This window comes from Pongo abelii, chromosome 10 (assembly GCF_028885655.2).
Source record: "Pongo abelii isolate AG06213 chromosome 10, NHGRI_mPonAbe1-v2.0_pri, whole genome shotgun sequence".
NCBI classification, from domain to species: Eukaryota; Metazoa; Chordata; class Mammalia; order Primates; family Hominidae; genus Pongo; species Pongo abelii.
In genome coordinates this window covers 77,312,481-77,332,154 of record NC_071995.2, presented here as the reverse complement: position 1 = coordinate 77,332,154, position 19,674 = coordinate 77,312,481, and the positions used below count along the sequence as shown (strand labels likewise).

The following is a 19,674-nucleotide window of genomic DNA, read 5'->3' as shown; positions in this document are numbered from 1 at the left end:
AAATATGTGTATATATACATATACATACACAAATATGTGTATATATATATATACATACACAAATATGTGTATATATATGAACTTCCTTCAAGGTCAGGCACCCATCATTAAAGTTACTGAACTGCTACATGCATTGGATTTTCAGCTGTAAAGCAGGTAATTTGGATCGGATGATGTCAACGCTGCTTTGCAGCTGTAAGAATGAGACATTTAGGAACATCGTCTTAGAATTTAATCACATGAAACATCATATAACTTTTGGATAAACATACATTTTTCATGTAGATTTCTTTGTTTGATGCTTACAGTTCACTCAGCTGATCTACATAGGGGAACAACCATGTTTTAGAGGATACTTTGCATAAGTTACGTCATCGAAGTCCAGTTTTACTGAAAATGTGTTAGTTTTGATAACTTATATACTACGAGTGCGAAACATTGACTGCTAAATAGAAATTCAAGAAAGATAAAAATCCTTGAAGCTGCTTTAAGCAGCTCTCCCTCTCAAATTTTGCATTTTAATATATTTTTTTAGATTTTAACTTTGATTTTAGATACGGTAGGTATGGGTGCAGATTTGCTACATGGGAATATTACACCTAGGTAGAGAGCCTAGTGCCCAATAGGTAGTTTTTCAATCCATGCCTCCGTTTCTCTCTCCCCCTTCTAGTAGTCCACAGTGTCTATTGTTCCCATGTTTATATCAATGTGTATTTTTATAACTGATATATAAATTAATTGCCCTGTCCTCTTGAATTGATTGGGTTCTCATTGCACATATGAACATTCTGACTTGGGTAAATATTTTTTTTTTCCTAACCACAGGCCCATTTCTTGGTGCTATTGCCCACAAGCAGCAGAACAGATAGGGAGGCAGGGAGCTGAATTCCTTGCTTCTGGGAGGCCTTTGCATGCAAATGTTAAGCTTGATTGGCTCCTTCAGTCTCTTGGATCCTGTTTTTCCACAGCAGGTCTTTAGGAGGCAGCTGGGACCTTCACTACATCTGGCTATATTGGGGATTAAGAAAAGAGGAAGGGAGATGATATTTTTCCCATCTGTGCCTTGGAGAATGCCTAATTAGCTTCTGTCCTTACTCAAGGGGAGAATAAAGCTATTTAAGTAATTTAGCTTAGAAAAAAAAACTTATGAATTAATTCAGGAAGTAAAGGGATCTTCCAAAATGATTTGAAATGTTTCTCTTTGTTTCAGTGAGTCCTGGTTTTCTTGAGTTCATTTGCAAGAATGTCTTTCTGCTCACTAAGCTCTAACAGTAATGCTGTCACGTAAACTCTCTAGACATTTAGTTAACAAATTCCAAAATATAAGACCCTTACAAAGTTTTGTAAGACTGAGTCAGAAAAGGATTTCTGGTGATAGTGACATTTACTGCATCTTAAAGGGTGAGGAGGAGTTAGATAGAAAAAGTGAAAGGGTAGATAAGAAGGACCTTCTCAGCTGAAGAAAAGTTATGACTAAAGAAAAAACACCTTATGTGAGAAAATATATAAGGAGTTGTGTGTCTGGAGAAAAAAGTCAGGGGTCAAAAAACTGAAGAGGGGTGAAGTTTTATAGAAGAAAGCGTGAACCAGATCAAGGAGGGCCTTGTTAGGAAGCTTGGCCTGTTTTCTCCAGGAAATGGAGAACCATTAAAGGTTTTTAAAAAGCAAAATGGCATACGTGCATTGTTTACTATTGACTTCTCCAGCAGTAGTATGGAGGACGAAGTTCGGGAGGCTAAGACTGAAGGCAGGAGGACCTGTTAAAAGTTCAGGCAGGAGATGATGATAGACACAATAAGAAGTTAGTGAAAGTGGAGAGGACAGACACAGATTCTCTAGTTGCTTTTGTACATTATAAAGGAGGTAAAATTTGTAGGAATATATTAGGGGAAATGGAGAAGAATATATTAGGGGTAATGGAGAAGAAGAAAATGATCAGCCCTTTCCTACTTTGGCTGGATGGTACCAGCAACCACTGAAGAATACAGGAAACATAGAGAATAGGGAATTCAAAAGTGGATATGTGAAGGATTATGTGTCTAGGGACAAGGAGGAGATGTTTAGTAGGCAGTTGGATATCTGGATCTGAAGTTGAGAAGAAAGGTAACTGTGGAAAATAATGGATTTGACAGTAATCAGAGTATATAAGTAGCAATTGAAACCAAGTAAAGAGATGAGATCACCCAGGTAAATTACGTACCATAGAAAATTAGAGTGCTCAGGATACGGAGCCTGTGGAACACAACATTTAAAGAGCTATCAGGGCACATTTGGTAAATTTCTTAACACCTCTAAAACTCAGATAACAACGACTTCATTTTGGCTTTGTGGAAACTAGAGGAGCTAACACATGTACGATGTTTGACTAGATCAACATTGACGTTCACTAAATGCTCCTTTTATTTCCTTTCTAATTTCTATACTAATGCTCCTTGCTTTATTAAATGGTGGAGATGGTAAACTTGATTACTGTCATTTTAAACAATAAAACCAGAAAAAGACAGTCTACCATTAGTATTTACACCAAGACTAGCACATGAAAATTGTCTATAGACTTGAACAAAATGACTTGTCTATCCAAATTACATGAAAAATTTGTTCTTAATGTTACACTTGAAAAATGTTTAACCTTATGATCATGCACAACCCAAACTTTGAAAAACCTAACCCAGTAGAGACTGCTGATTTCTTGAAACATCAGCTTCCATATTAAAATCATAGTTTTAGTGGAGTTCAATACATAACCAATAATTTATAACCACACATGTTAAATGGCAAAATGATTCATTCTAATATGCTGTTCACAAGTACAAGGTAATGGGGTAAGTGATAATGTAGTTCAAGAAAAAAGAGTCTTGTCAAACAGGCTAGATCAGCTCTAAAAAGATCAAATTATTTGATGGAATCAGCAGAGAAAATAAGAGACAAGAGCAGGGAGGTCAAAAGGACCAAGGGCTTCCTTTCTCGGCTCTGTGCTATAGATTTGCTAATCCACGTGTCTAGCTCAGTACAAATTTATTTGGTAAACATAGCTATTTTAAATTGATGATAGCCATTTGTGGAAAATTTCTGAACATTTAGGCTCTAACCCTGGAACTCTGAAAATTATGAGTTTTAAGGTGTTACCCTAAGAATTATATAATTTCATACAAAAGTATTTATGACACTGCATTTATGATATCTGGCTACCACCAACAGTGCCATAAATATGACCTAGCTCTTACATGTGTTAATGATTGGTTTGAAAATCTTCTGTATGCAACCTATTTATTTATATATATAAATATATATATATTTATATATATATGATGTAATACACACACACACACACACACACACACACACACACACACAGACACACACATACACAGCCTGTCCTGTGGTCTGTCCTGTGGTAGAGGCAGGTGAGCTGTCTGTAGCTCTGCACCCCATGGGCAGAAGCTGGGGTCTATCAGGCCTGAAGCTGTGGCTGCTGCTAACAGGAGATTGAGCACACCCATGCTCACATGTGGAAGCTTTTTCCTTGATTTGAGTTTACTCTTGAAGAGTGATAGTGTGGAACTGCAGTCAGCAGTCATCCACTGTGGAGTTGGTTGCTCCTTCTGAAATTGAAATAAATTGGCTGAGGGAATGTACAGAACAGCAGTTGGTGAATTTAACATGGAGCATTGTGGGCCCGCACGGATAATGACTTCATTATATTAAAGCAGAGAAATGCAAAGTGAAAACCTGCTTAACAATACTGTATTTCTCAATACATATTGAGGCACCAAAAATGTAAACAGACCTTTTACATTTTAGTTGTAGTAAAACTGAGTGAAGAAGGAATTTAATTGGCCTATAAATGATTTTATTGGGACCGCCATCTCTCACTAATCTGTCTTTGTATATTGCTGGTAGATTAATCTCTCCAGTAACAGGACTTTCAAGAAGGAATGCCTATGCTCAACATTTTAAGGGGAACATCACACTCTGGGGACTGTTGTGGGGTAGGGGGAGGGGGGAGGGATAGCACTGGGAGATATACCTAATACTAAATTACGAGTTAATGGGTGCAGCACACCAGCCTGGCACATGTATACATATGTAACTAACCTGCACATTGTGCACATGTACCCTAAAACTTAAAGTATAATAGTAATAATAATAAAAAAAAGAATTTAACTTTAGTTCAGAACAGAAAGGTGTTAAAATTTTGTACCATGGCTTCCTCATTAATTTTATTACCCAACAATCTCTACATCAATGCTTCTCTATTTGCAGAGCTGCTCGTGGATTTCAGAGGAGCCCAGATAGAATCTTACTTGCCCCCCTCACTGGAGGAGGAGAGGAGCAACTTGCCTACTCAGGCCTTCAGAGGTGAAACTCAGGATTTCGGTGTAGGCTTTGAGATATGTAGCTGAATGGAAAACTCTCCTTGACCTCCCAGAGCTCACAATTTAGCAGAAAGTGATAGAATACAGCAAATAATTATCCTATAATAAAGTGAGTATAGCATACTATGAGAATTCAATATAGGTAAGGGCTAAATGGTTGTCTGCTTAGGGAAGAATATGGGAAAGACTGCTCTTGTAAATGGCAGAGGGCAAGCCTGGTAAAAGTGAACAAAGCATTCACTTTGGACTTTGAAATCTTAAGTTTGAATCCTTAGTTCACCCACGTTAGGCATGTTATATTAATACTGTTATATTATGCTGTGAGTTCCTCACTTATGAAGTAAGATACAAATAAGAGAGTGTTTTGCTTGATTAGAGATTTTGTGTAGATCCTAAGTCAACACCTCACCAACACGTGCAGGAAATACTTTGCCTTCTTAATTTTCACCTATCTTTTCCTCCATTGAATATTGCGTACATCCCTGCCAGTGTAAAACCCCAAGCACTTCTACTTAACACTAACACCAATCCTAAATGTCTTTGTTAGGCTTTTTGGGCCACCATCCTCTGGCACACCCAATAGACCTAGTAGTACTAAGAACAACAAGAATATCAGCCATAGTAACTACAAACATGGGCTGAGGGCCAGTTTTCTTGACCACCTATTATTTGTTTTCCATTAATTATCTCAACTAATCCTACTCTAACCTATGAGGCAACCATCATGATTCCCATTTTAATGACAAGGTACCTGAAATTTAGAGAAGACAAATGATATTTCCAAGGTCATCCAGCTAGTTAGTGACAGGACCAGGTATCAAACAAAGATCTAAGTTCAAAGGTTGTATGCTCTCTTGTTCACATCATTAGAATCTACTCTGTTTGCTCATTATAGCTTTCAGGGTGTGGGGAAGTGAGAAATTTTATGAGAACTTACTGCATATTTGATTGACAGGCTAGTCTCTGAAAAATCCTGTAGAAATATTCAAAACAACCCTAAACTGTGGAAGGGCATGCCCTGGAATGGAGCCTGGATGGCATGCTGAGCAATAAAGGAACAGTTGACTGTGTTAAAATTTTACAAAGGATATCTGGCATTGCCCTGATTCCCAACAAAAATTAGTAATTATAATTAAAAAAATTACTTAATATTCTACAATATCAGTGGTGAAAGCTGTGCATACTTTATGGTTTCTGTGGAAAGAACAAGAAGTTTTTGTGCAGAGGCAAGCTTACCTCCTGCTCTTAAAACATCATTTTTGATATTTCATTTAAGGGGGTTAAAAATTTGTCTAGGTAGTGCTGTCTTTTAGATGAAAATAAAAATATTGAGGCAAATAAATGAAAGGTTTTTCCTAAGTTCATAAGGGTAAAATTAGTTATTTATGTATTGCTCAGATGCCATTCACTTGGGTTGAGGTGGTAGAAGTGAATTTTGAGAATTTAGCTGCATATGAACATGGGGAAACCTTTAAGAAATGTATCATATAGGAAAAATATTTATCACTATATAAGTGTGATTGAACCCTCTAGCTAACAAGAATAATTGTTGAATCTTCTCTTTAGAATTATTTTCTAAAGAGAAGTTTCCTGGAATTATTTGCAACTCAGTCCTGCCCAGAGGTAATAAAAATAGACTAGACATGTTTTTGAAACTCCTTTCTGAGTTATAATTTTATGATATTCTAATAAATTTCAAGATGACTATGGGGAGTATGTTGTTCTACACAAGGTTTTTACTGCTACTGTGACTGTACAGTAATTGGAGATAATTTACTATTTTATGAGGCATAACAGAATAATTGCGGCATTTTCAACTTTAAAGAGAAAAGAGTGGGAGAGGTCTGGTCAGGATGATAAATGAGCACATTCTCCTGTGAATGTTTCCTTTCAAAAATGTAGAATAATTGCATATACTAACATATTCCAGTTTTTCATTTTTTAAAACATTTTAATCTTCATTTTACTGGAATGTTGCCGGTTTGGTATTTTTGAGATTATGTGAAAAATGCTGAAATTTTCAATTGTAGAAATTCTAATTTTGCTTCTATATGGCTTACACATTGATTTCAAAATCTGGTGGGTCTTCTCCTCAAAGACAAATTAATATTTTGACAAGAAGTAAACACATCAATATAGGCCTGGCCAGAAGTGTTCTAACATATATTGTGTTTTGGGAATATACTTTAAAGAGCTGTGTTCTATCTCAATAAAGAAGTGCTCTGCCTGAAGATATGGTTGCAATCAAGACCCAGAGTCTGCATGAAGGAATTTCTCCAAAGTTGGATAAAACCCCAGAGGTAAAGCACTGTAGGAGGAGTTATGATGTAGGTGGGTCACCCCTTGCAACTCTGGACTTAAGACATGGGAGTTAGGGGTAGGAGGAATTGAGCATCAGCTCCCTTACCTCCCAATACCTGTAGCTACCTGATTAAAGAGCCAAAGGTCAAGCTTATAAGAGGTGTGATGCCACTCATTCTGCCTCCAGATTATCCTACATGTACCAGGGTTTGCTTAGTGTTTCTAAGCTTTCCTGACAAGGGAAATCCAACAGTAAAAAATATTTTCCCTTAGGCTCTGTACTGCGTGAATGGAATGAATTACTGCACTTATTTTTCCCCATAAAGCCGTGCTCTCCTACACAAAGACCTTATTTGAAACTCTTCCTTCCCTCTTACCTACTCATCCTTCAGATTTTGGTTTATTCACAGAACTACCTTTATCCACCAAGGCAGTTCCCACAACCCAAGTTATTTTCCTTAGCAAAGACATATCAGGCTCTTTCCTTGTCTTTTTCTTCTACTACCCTGCTTGTTTAGTGAAGGTGAGGACCACGAGGTCTGCTCACGAGTTCATTTCAACATATGTCATGCTTCCTGTTGTGGAGTCAGAACATAGAAAGCCTTGGTTGAATGAATGGATGGAGGCAGCAGAGATGGGGAGATAAAATAATCAGAGATAATTTTCTATTTTTGAGGCAGAATTAGATAGGACTATGAAAATCCCGTAAACACGTAGGTTAAATTTGAACACCTATTGGGTTGAGGTGTTGGGTGAGGTTACAGGACACTATCGCAGTTTTTGTGGGAACTGGGATTAGTGATGAGCAGATCTTTTATTAAAATTTCACATTTCTCTGGTATATAATGCTGCTTTCCTTGTTCTCTGGCAAAATTTCCTAAAGTCAGTGTGGAATCTGAATATATGTTCAAGGAAGATAAATCAATTTCATGGTCAAAAAAGTTTGGAAAGCACTGGGTTAAAGAAAGTTAAAAAGGTTTTATTGTTAGGTAGCACATGTTAGACTTTAATATGCTACTATGCAGTATGTATCTCCAAAAGAAAAAGATATACAAATTTCCAAAATTCAATTGACAATATAATTTTTTCTTTTGTAGGTCATTTCACAGGATTTATATAACTCTAAGAATTTTTTTGGTCAACGAATACAACATAGTTTCAAAGTCATATCTCTCTAGTATAAAATAGTTATCATTAAAAAACTGCTTACTCAGTGCCAGTAAGTGCCAGACTCAATAGCCAGCATCAAGGCAAATATTTTCCTATTTTATTTGCTAAAAACTTCAAGTTAAATCAATGAAATTGACCTTCTATGTTGTTTAGAGATGCCAATTGTTATGGTCATTATTAACACAATATACTCAGTATTGACACCATTAAAATGGACACCATACATAAAATATTTTGTTTAACATATCAGAAACACAAATATCCTAAAAATGGCTGCTTTTGAAAACAGCAATAAAAAAATAACTTCACTTTTATGTCGAATGCATTTTGGAATTGATAGATATCTGGGCTTGTTCATTCAGTTGCAGTGATCCTAGGCAAGTTCATTATCTCTTTACACATTTCTGTTGGTGTTTGTGGATGAGTCTAAAGAAACTTATTTGTCTAATTTATATGCCTTTCCTTTGTCTGCACTCTGCCAGTTTAGATGCCACCTGTAATAACTATGAAAAATTGCCATATGCCTTATGTTCTTCTTTTTAAATCAGAAATAGAAGTTCTCTACAAGTACCAAAGGGAATGTAGTTCTAAGAAATAACAAATCCAATGTAACCATACTGAGTTGCAATCTCTCACCCAAATAAGCATTTTGTTTAGTATAAAAACTCATCATCAGGGACTCTTTTAAAATCATTTTATCTATTTGAGGGAATAAACTAAAAGAATATGTTTATTTTAGATCACCTAAATATTTTCTGAGATACAATGGTGTAATTAAGTTATACTACTTTATCATCCTTATCTTTGAAAACTTGACTAGTGTCCCTGTTTTGAGCTTCTTACAGCATCCTGTATTCACTGGTAGGTCAATCTTTATAAATCCCACCTCCAGTAATGCCATTCCCCTGCTCAAAACTCTCAGTGGCTCTACATGGCTTATCAAATTATGAATGAATTCCTTAGTCTGGCATTTAAGGTCCTAATATTTCACTCTTATATTCTAAGAAATAGAACTTTTTTTTGGTATCACTCTTACTAAACTGGCTCTCTCCAAAACACGCCCCACACGTCTCCACATTGTAGCTTTTACTTAACGTCTCATTATTATTTCAGAATGACTACCTTTATACTTGTCTTTTAAAAGTAAACCAGTTCTTCAAGTTTTGTCTCAGATTCTACCATATCCATGAGTCTGTTAGTATCTTTTTCTTTTGAGTCCACAATCCGCTTTTTTAAATTCCTCATGTACTAGCATATTGTATCAAGGCTGGTGCATAGATTAGTTACCTAATAAAATTTGTCCGACTAACTGTTGACTCTCTTATGTCATCTCTTTCTTGCTTTGAATTGCAGTTCTTTGTGTTTTTTTTTTTTTCCTGATCCTTTCTAACTAAACTTTAAGTTCTCTCAAGGGAAAGATTGTATCTATTATTTACTACCACTGTGCTCTGCAATAAACAGTTAAGTTGAAATGAAAAGTTAAAAAATTTCTGTGGAATGTAACCACTTCAGTGTAGTAAAATTTTTTAGAACATGAAATTAGGTACATGACAGGTAGGTCTTATAATTTACCAGAAGACCAATTTCTTGTCTGAGCTGTGAGGGAAACAACACTGGATGCAGAACTGAAAGGCATGAGTTTGAGTCTTAGTTCTTTTTTTTGCAGGATTTGTGAATCTAGACAAGTTTCTTAGCTTTTCTGTGTCTCAGGTTTCTTATTAAATACTCACCATAGGGGCTTATCATGAAAATTGAATGAGGTATTATAAGAAAATTCATTGCAAACTGTGAGACACTTTGAAATATATCATATTTGTCTATTCAACAAATACTTCTTGAGTGTTGAGTCTGTGGGAGGCATTGTGATAGTTTTAAAAGTTGTTATAACTTATTATAATTTATTATGATTATTACAACGTATTATTATGTTAAGATGAATAAAAAACTCATGGTCCTTGCTTGAAAGGTTCTGATAGTCTAGAAGAGATCAACTTGCAGAACTTAGCCCTCAAGTGAGGGAGAGGTAGAAAGGGTGTTCCAGGAAGAGAAAGAGTATTTGAAAGGCTACGTAAGGCATGAGAAAAACTGGCGGGAAATTCTAGAGTTGGGAGGTGGTGTATGCATAGTATTAAAATGCTTCTTTTTAATTCTAATATATTCCCCTAGGGATTTTCCCTTCTTTATTCCACTGCCCCCCGCCTCAGCTTTATTACAAATACTGCGCTAGATCACACCGACGTATACGGATTCTCCTTTCATTGTAGCTAGTTTTTTTTTTTTATGTTTTTAAGTGAGGACAATTTATATTTAGAACATTCTTCATTTTTCATTGCTATACTTTATATAGTTAAGATTCTCAAAAATAAATGTTACCCAGAGTGTAGGTGAGAGGTGAGGAACACTGCTTGTTGAGTTCGACCAGTGCCTGCATAATCCAACTTCATCACTTTTTTTGTGGCATGTCCTTGGGCAAATCACTTAATTGTTTGACTATAAAATAGCAATGGTACTTAATTATAAAATTATTGTGAATATTAAAAGAAGTAATGCATATCATAACTGCATGTCGTACTTGGTAAGAGTTCAACAAATGTTAGCCTTTATTATTAATTTCGTAAGAACCAATCATTGGTACATCTTTCCGTGCACTTCTATTTATGATTTATTTTGAAGTCTATGTGTGTTTAATTCACGTTATACTTCAATTAGCTGATAAATTTTTTAATGTATTGGTTCAATCAGACTGCTATATGAAGAATTAAAGTTTATAAATTAAAAATCTGTCTTGTTAACCAATGTACTAGGTAAGATACAAATTTCTGATATCAATAATTAGTTTTAGAATGAAAGTGAAAACATGCTATTTATAAATCTGTAACAAAATGTAAAATGTTTTCTAGATTTTCATGTGTTTCTTATAATGTAAATGATCAGATAATCCAACCACTAATAAAAAAGAAGATGAAAACCCCATAAAGTCCCTATTTTAGAAGGAAAAAAGGACTTCTTATGTCCTATTCATAAATTGCTCCATAGCAATATGAAAAAGCTGCCTCTTTTTTCAAATTATTTTTTATTTTTTCCTGTGCCATATCACAGAGAAAATCTAACAGAAAATATTGGAGGTCAGCTCACTTTTTTTTTTCCAATCGATAAAAATTTACCTACATCTCTAGCTATTCCTTGTGTAGGACGCTATGCTTATAGCAGGGGTCTTCCTTCAATCTTCTATTCGGAGATGAATTAAAGTAAGGTTTACTCTTCTTGTGAAATGGAGTAGAAGTCAATAGGAGACAATATGGAAAACAACTGAAATTAGGATGAAATGTGATATTGTAAATGAGATGTAATTCAACCAAAATTTATTTAAGATGCTAAAAAATACTTGTTTACAAAGTGTTCACTACATTTTGAATCATACGAGGCTAATTTATTTTCTCTCATATCTCATCTGAGATTCTTTGGCAGTAGCAATATAGAGTGGAAAACTTGCTGTAGATACATTATTATTTGCTGCATCTAAAGTCTTACAGAGGAAGACAGGTTCTGTGGTTGGGATTTACTTTTAAAGAGGTCACTAATAGGTTAGTCTGCAGTAAAACACTGATTAGCAACACTGGGTAGACAAAGCTTCAGATATTGGACTCAATAAGGAAAAATAATTTCTCCTATGAAATATCACAATTTTTAAAGTTTGGGGCAAAGATAAGTGGTAAAATAAAAAAGATACTTTAAAGAAGGAAACTATGTAAATACTTAATCTCTATTATGCTTTGAATTTATAGAATTTGCTATTCAGGGTGCGTTCACATATAGTACATCATTTGGGTTTCACAACATTGCCAAGTATTATTATTTCCATTTTACAGCTGAGTTGAGAACCTTTTGGCTCAAGTAAGTTAAATGGCCTCTCAGGGAAGATAGCAAATAAATAAGTGATCTAGCTGGGCGTAGGTGTGGGCATTCCTCCTCCAAGTCCCTCCATCCTGGACATTTTTGTAACTTCTCTGATCCTCGATTCTTTTACCTACAAAATGGTGAAAGCAGTAATATCCATCACATAGGGTTTGATGATTAACTGGGCTAATGGCTCTGAAGAGCTTAACACGGTATCCAGCATATGATGATGTTCAATATTTTGACTATTACTGAGACAGGTGGGAAGGGCTCCCTGGCAGAGCCTCCAACTGGCCTGAACATTGGGAGGGGTGCGCACTGGGTTGGAGCCATAAAAGTTTGTGCTGTTTGCAGCAGGGAGGAGCCTGGTCCTCCTCTTCCTGGATAGAAACTGGGATTCAATCTGCCAGGCTGGAAGCACCCTAGCAGGGCCTCTGGCCTTGTGGAGAGTCCCTGTTTTCCCTCTTTTCCTTGTCACCCAATAAACCCTGCCCTCCTCATGCTTCAAATTGTCTGCAAGCCTAATTTCTTGTGGACACCCATCTTTAGCTGAACTAAGGAAAAGTTCCTGCGATGTTACTAATGTTATGAGATAGTTATTACTATATATACCATCTACTATCCTTATGAGAAGACATTGTGTATTTCCATTTCAAGGACTAAAATGTTAGGCATGAACTTACTGGGGAGAGAAATTGAGACCATAACCATGTTCAGGACTCATAAATAAATTTTAAAAAGCAGTGTTTTAAGGAAATACTATATTTAAAAGTTCTAGCTTGCTGCATTTACATAAAACATAACTTTCTTGAATTTGAAATACTTTTTATTTTCCTTAATATAGAAATAATGTGTAATATTATGGAATTTTTTAAAATCCACAAATGTTTGAGAAGGAAAATAAAAATGCATTATGATTCAGCAATCAGAGATTTTCATTTCCCCTTTTACATTCCTATCCAAGGGGCATGGGTGGGTCTCTCTCACTGTATCCTTATCAGTCTTAACATTTAAATCACAAAATTACAAAGATAAAAAAGCTATCTCTATTTTTAAATTTTTTTGTTATATTGAATTTTTAATTTCTTATTTTCAGTGTCAATTACCTGATAATATTTATACAATTTTCTATTAGAATACTTTTATTATTATAAGTGATACATATGTTTACGTATTAAAGATATTAAATATTTGTTATATTGGTTGTAAATATTTCCCTAGATTTTCAGCTTTTATTGCTTTAACAACTTTTTTAAAAAATACAGTCAGAAGAAAGTAAAAATCACTCCCACTAAAGAAATAGAGAAAAAAAGAAATAGCGTCACCCGTCCATCAAACCCTTTTTATTCCACCCCCAAGAGATTATATTGTTATCAGCTTGGTGCATATCTTCATCTTTGCTCTTTTTTCTTGTATTAAAAAAAGTAATGTCATTTAATTGTAGCTGTCTTTCTACTTTGATTGTTCCAAATGTACTTTATAATTATGTTAAGTTCTTAACAATATTCTAGTAATTTGCTGAAGATTGCATTAAATCTCTAAATTTAGAATTCATATTTTTACAATATTTGTTTCCATCCAGTAGCCCATCTAGTACATCTCTCTGTTTATTAAGTTTTTTGTTTTTTAAATGAAGCTTTATAGTTTTCTTGGTAAAGTTCCCACAGATTTGTTAGGATTGTTTCTGGGTATGTTTTAGCTTTTTTCTTAATTGATAATAAATTATTTCCATCTTGTAAGTAGTCATCAGTGATATAACATCAAGTTGCTGGTTTTTAGGCTATTTATATTGTATCTAAATTCTTGTAGCTAAAGTCTTTAAGAATAATGTCTGACAGTTTTCAGATAACTCTCTGGGGTATTCTATGCATATAAGCATGAGCTCTGCAAAGAATAATTTTTTCTTATTCCAAAATAATGGAGAGAGTAAGTATGCTATATTTTGGTTTTAATGGTAATACTTTTAATGTGAATATTAAACTTTATCAAATACATTGATAGCATTTTTTAAACTTCTGGAACAAACCTATCTTATGTCATCAATACATTAATGTATTATTGGAAATACCTTGTTGGTATATATTTTATACTTTTGTATTCATCTATGTTAATAGCTGCATCATTGTACTACATTTTTTCATGCTGTTGATCAAATTGTTGATCAAATTTTGTAATCATCAGGAACAATAATAGATAACCATTTCACTTTCTCTATATTATGCAAACACTATAACAAGCTATTAATTGAATTTCAAAATAACATTAGTAAACTCTCTGGCCCTAAAGTTCTTGGATAAAAAATAAAATTTACTCCTGGTTTATTGAACTCTTTATGTTTTATGTGTCTTGAGTTAATTTTGATCATTTCTAGTTTTTGAGATATTTATTTCACTGATATTTTCAAGTTTATTAATATATACTTGGTCATAGTAATTAAATATCTTACAGAAGTTTTACTATTTCTTAATTCCATTTGTAATTTTATTTATATAAATAAGCATGCTCATTTGAAGAAAGAATTTTTTTCTATGAACCCGAATTCTGGTCTACACAATGCAAAGTGAGACACATGTTGAATAACAAATAAAATAGAACAATGTATACAATTTTTATTTATATTTGCTGATTTTGTTTATACTTTGTTCCTACTATGATTAAAGGTAAAGTAGAGGAAAAACTAGCAGATAAAAAAGACTTTGTGATAACCCCTCACTTAAGATGCATTTCTAAATGCCACCATAAGACTAAGAGTCATTTAAAGAAGAAACAGTTTCATCACCTTTAGCTATTATGTCAAAGAAAAATTTTTTTCATATTAGTAAGAACTACTTTCTAGGAAGCTATTATGGGTCTGAATATTTCACAGTTTCCTTAGGAACTTATTCTAGGCTTTAAAAATGGAACATTAAAAATATTTCCCTATGAGAGTTTTGTAAGTAAATTAGATATATACAGGAAAAACACAGAGTTCAGGAATTTTTACATCATTTTCATTATGAGCAAAAAAAAAAAGCATTATAAACAATTTTTAAATCAGTTGTTTGCCATGCCATAAACTGAATATCTGAGTTAAAATGTTTAAATTCATTATTTAGGTATCATTTATATCCAGCAATTGACATGCAGAATATGATCCCTGTTCTCTGGCTTTCTTTTGACCATGTGGATTACTCGCCTATCTCATTCATAAACTCATTCTTCTGGTCTTGTTAGTGAAATATACTTGGACCTTAGGGTTATATCCTTAGTATTCTGCTCTTTTATCTTCATTCTCTTCTCTTGACAATCCAACCGACAATCAGAAAGCTGCAGCTGAAATCTGAATGTTAACCTACATTTCCAACCAGTACTTTTCCCCTTAGTTTACTCTTGCATTTCCCACTGCTTGCTGGATAGCTGCAGGAATCTCAGAGCAGCAGGTCTACAGTTCACTCATTTTCTTCTGACTCAAACTGGTTCCTTCCCCACCATCTGTATTTCAATTATATATTCTTTCAGGCTCCTAAGATTGTACTCATTCATTTAGTCACAAAGTCCTGCTAAGTTAACTTCTACAATGTCTGCAATCCAGTCCTTCTCTTTGGTCTCTACCTTAGAACAAATTAAATTGCCTTTTTTTTTTTTTTTTTTTTTTTCTTGAGATGGTGTCTAGCTCTGTCGCCCAGGCTGGAGTGCAGTGGCGCGATCTCGGCTCACTGCAAGCTCCGCCTCCCGGGTTCTCGCCATTCTCCTGCCTCAGCCTCCTGAGTAGCTGGGACTACAGGCTCCTGCCACCATGCCCGGCTAAGTTTTTGTATTTTTAGTAGAGACAGGGTTTCACCGTGTTAGCCAGGATGGTCTCGATCTCCTGACCTCGTGATCTGCCCACCTCGGCCTCCCAAAGTGCTGGGATTACAGGCGTGAGCCACCATGCCCTGCCATATTGCTTATTTTCTTATCTCCAATATCCAAAATATTCTGTCAACAATTGCTATATTAATCTACCCAAAGCCTACTGCTGACACATCACTTCCCTGCTTAAAGGAGTGCAAGGATTTTCTCCTGATTATGAAATAGTCTGATGTTTCATATTCTGCTTAACTCTGGCTCCTGTTTTATTTGTAGACTCATTTTCCATTACTCTTCCTTATATGTAACAATTAAACTGGACTCAATTCTGTTCTCCAAAATACTCTAGAATGGTTACTTTGTTAGTGCTGGACACGTTGCTAAGCCTTGTACATGCATTATACCAAGTAGTACTCATCACACATGGGAAGCTGGGCATCATCATTATTTTTGCATTAAAAATGAGAAGGCTGAAGCTCGAAAAAATAGATAATGTGGTCAACGCTAAACAAACAGGGGGTGGAAGAGCTAGAATTTGAAGCCAAGCCATTTGATCCCAATGGCCACCTATGTTCAACCATTGTGCTCTATGTGTTTTGAATTGTATTTTGGCTCTAGCTGTTCTTTCTGCCTTGAATATCTCCTTGATCCTGCACAGTACCATCTGTGTCTACCTCTCTAATTTGACCTCATTCTGTCCCACTGCCGTTTTGTTCTAGTTATTGTTTCTTGAACTCATGACCAATATTGTTTCAATCTCGGAATCTCTAATAAATCTATTTCCTTTTTCTGAAATGCTCTGAGACTGGCTTTTAATATTTATTCAGATACTGTGTTTCCAGAAAGCCGTACCTCACAAAAAGGCCCAATTCTCCCCTCTTTCAAACAACTTTCAAGTTTTCTTGAAACTTACTCTTTCAAGCAACTTGCTATTATCCTATCTTATTATTGTAATAGAATTTATCAGTATCTGAACTTACCTAATTTATCTAGTATTCGTTTACCAGAAGGCTTTAGAGTAGGGTTTAGTTAGTGCTGTTCAATTGATCTGTCTAGCCCTTGGACAAGTTCATAGTATGATGCTAAATTAATATGTGTGTAAGGAATAAAGAGATCCTTGCCTATTAATAGCCTACTAATACTTCAGGATCCAAATTAAAGCCATTACCCTGATGAAACAGGATTTATGCATCTCCCCATTATTTCCTAATCATAATTTTTATGGTCACTTTTTTCTCTAAATTGCCTTAGGATTTTGTAGCGATTAGGGAACATGCTATATATATATTGTATATATCATGTACTGTGTTTTTAAAAATCCCACTCCCTCCTAATTTGTAAGTTCCCTAAAGAGATAATCTTTTATTCAGTTTTGTAAGCAACATAAATCCTTATTTATATACTTTCTATAATTTTCACTGAATCTCTATTAAATTTGAAAGAAGAATTCTTTGTATTTTGAAGGACATATTGAGATGAGTGTTGTCTAATAGAGTAGACCAAATTACAAAAAAAAAAAATTGACTCCATTGAATGATGTCAACATAATTTTTTAATAACGTATCATATAACATTGCAATGTATTGCAAGAAAAACACTATTTTCCAGTGACAACAGCCTATAATAATACTGTAAAACAATCCCTGTGCAGCTATTTTTAGTATAATTTTACTATTTGTCACTGTGAGAGCATTCAATTTTTCTATATTTCCTGCCTTATGTTCTTACAGTATGCATGTGGAATATCTATCAAGTGAAATTTACAGACCCAAGGGTAAGGTTGCACTACTAGTGTGGGTAAGTACATATTCTTAAAAGAGCTCCATCCTCTGGCATTATCTGTTGAAGCTCTTATGGCTCATTTTCACACATATGAAAAATGCCTGCTCGGAGTAAATCTGCTCAAAATATGATTAATTATCACAGATACAGTTTAACCAGGGAAGTTGAGTTGGACACTAAGAGGTCACATCATTCTTATTTCCCTAAAAATATTAGAAGCCACTATGAATCTAACATTAATAACTGCTTAACATACTTTTATTTTATGGAATAAATATTATGCTATATTATTCAATTAAAACTTTTTGAATACCCTTTAAATAATTTTATATTTACTTACATAAAAGAATATACCTACTGTCTGCCAGGTCAGTTTTTTAAAAAAAATTTTTAGTAAGGAAACTTTCACTCCTCATTCCATATCATAAAGTAAAAGATGAATGGATACAATTGAAAAAAACATTTAACATGTTAAATGAAAAAAACATCTTTTAGGACTTTGCTTATTCTGGAATTTTACTAGCTCGCTATTTTCATTCCTCTTTCACTTGGATTTATTTTAAGTTGTCTATGCAAAGCCCAAAGATAAGGAAAATTTATTTTAAAAGTGGTAATGTCTAATTAAAGGATTAGGGATGATTTTTATATTATTTTCTTATTTGAATATTCATGTCTTCACTTTTTTGAATGAGCACACATTTTAAATGTAATAGGTAATAAAAAACTGCCACGATAAGTAAAACTTATCTATGTTTAGGGAGAGCCACAGTCAATACTGCTTAAAGGCATTAGCTTGGGAATCATTGCTAATAATGAAATACAATTTGAATACTTACTTGACCTGGGGTAAATGGCTCTGTGTACCTCAGTTTCTGTATCTGTAAAATGGCAATAATAATATTTACCTTATAGTGTTGTGAGGATGAAATGCTACAATGAATGTAAAGCATTTAAGAAAATACATCACAAATGCTCATATTCAAATTATTTCTCAGTGGAGAAAAAAGTTGGGTCCATTTTATGAAATTCTATTACCTACAATCAGGATATTATCTCAGAGAACAAATGACCACCTACTTAACAATTTGTTGATTCAGAAATGGCTCATCCTTACTATTGCAAACCTCAATCTCATTTTATCTATACCACAAATATCAATGACAGTCAATGAGGTATTTTGAATATGTTTATACAAACAGTTGCACACGCAGTATTTGCTGAGTATTTACTTTGTACCAGGCAGTGTGCTAAGTGCTGTGACACTGGAGATACAGTGGTAACAAGACAGATGAGATGTGTGCTCTCCTGGCGCTCACATTCCACTACAGAAAGAAAGAAAACACACAAGTGAACCATACAACATTTTAGTTATTGAAGTGCTAAGGAGGAAACACAGAGAGAAGGCTGTAGTGTAGAGTGGCTGCATCTTAGAAGCAGCACTGTTTTGGATGGGGCCCTTAGGAATGACCTTGCTGAAAAGGAACACAGAAGTCTAGGGGAAGCTTTCTAGGGGTGGAAGTATTGAGTGTCACGTGTTTGTCAATGTTAAAAAGTTGGTATGTACCAGGAACAGCAAGAAGCCTGTGCAGCTGTAGGAAGGACAGAGAGAGAGATACAGAGAGAGAGAGAGAGAAAGAGAGAGAGAGAAGGAAAGAGAGAGGGGACATATGTGTAGGTATATTTCTATGCACAGAGATCAATATTATAAAGCATTTTTTTCAGAATTTGGATTTTATTTATAATGTGAATGATACCCACAGGAGGAGTTCAATAAGCAGGGATATATTATGATCAAAGACCAATTAGGAGGTGATAAATGCAACGTTTCTAAAAAAGATGTCTATTAAAGCATCTTTAGGAGTACAACCCTGATGAATAGGTAATTTTAAGATTTTGAGAATGTGATCTGTCTTGAATGCAATAACAAATGAAAAAAATACTATTTAATTAATTAATTTATTTTAATTTTACTTATTATTTGAGGAAGTGTTTCACTCTGTCACCTAGGCTGGAATGCAGTGGCGTGATCATAGCTCATTGTAGCCTCGACCTGTCAGGCTCAAGTGATCCTCTGGCCTCAGTCCTCGAGTAGCTGGGACTACAGGCATGCCCCACCATGCCTGGCTAATTTTTTTACTTTTTGTAGAGATGGGGTTTTGCCATGTTGCCCAGGCTGTTCTCAAGTGGTCTCCACACCTCAACTTTGCAAAGTGCTAAGATTACATGTATAAGCCACCACCACAAGCTTATTTATTTATTGAGGAAATTTATATATAACACAAACTTGACTATTTTAACCATTTTAAGTGGACAGTTCTTT

General features: G+C 34.6%; 1 protein-coding gene across 6 annotated transcripts in view; it reads right to left on the bottom strand.

Annotated features, from left to right (window-relative positions):
• Positions 1 to 19,674, bottom strand: part of SYT1 (synaptotagmin 1) — a 590,207-nt gene that overhangs the window by 328,767 nt on the left and 241,766 nt on the right. For 2 of the 6 annotated variants that reach the window (XM_054526599.2, XM_054526596.2), the window contains one exon: positions 18,191 to 18,232. The gene's annotated coding sequence lies outside the window, so the exon portion shown is untranslated. 6 annotated transcript variants of the gene reach the window in all.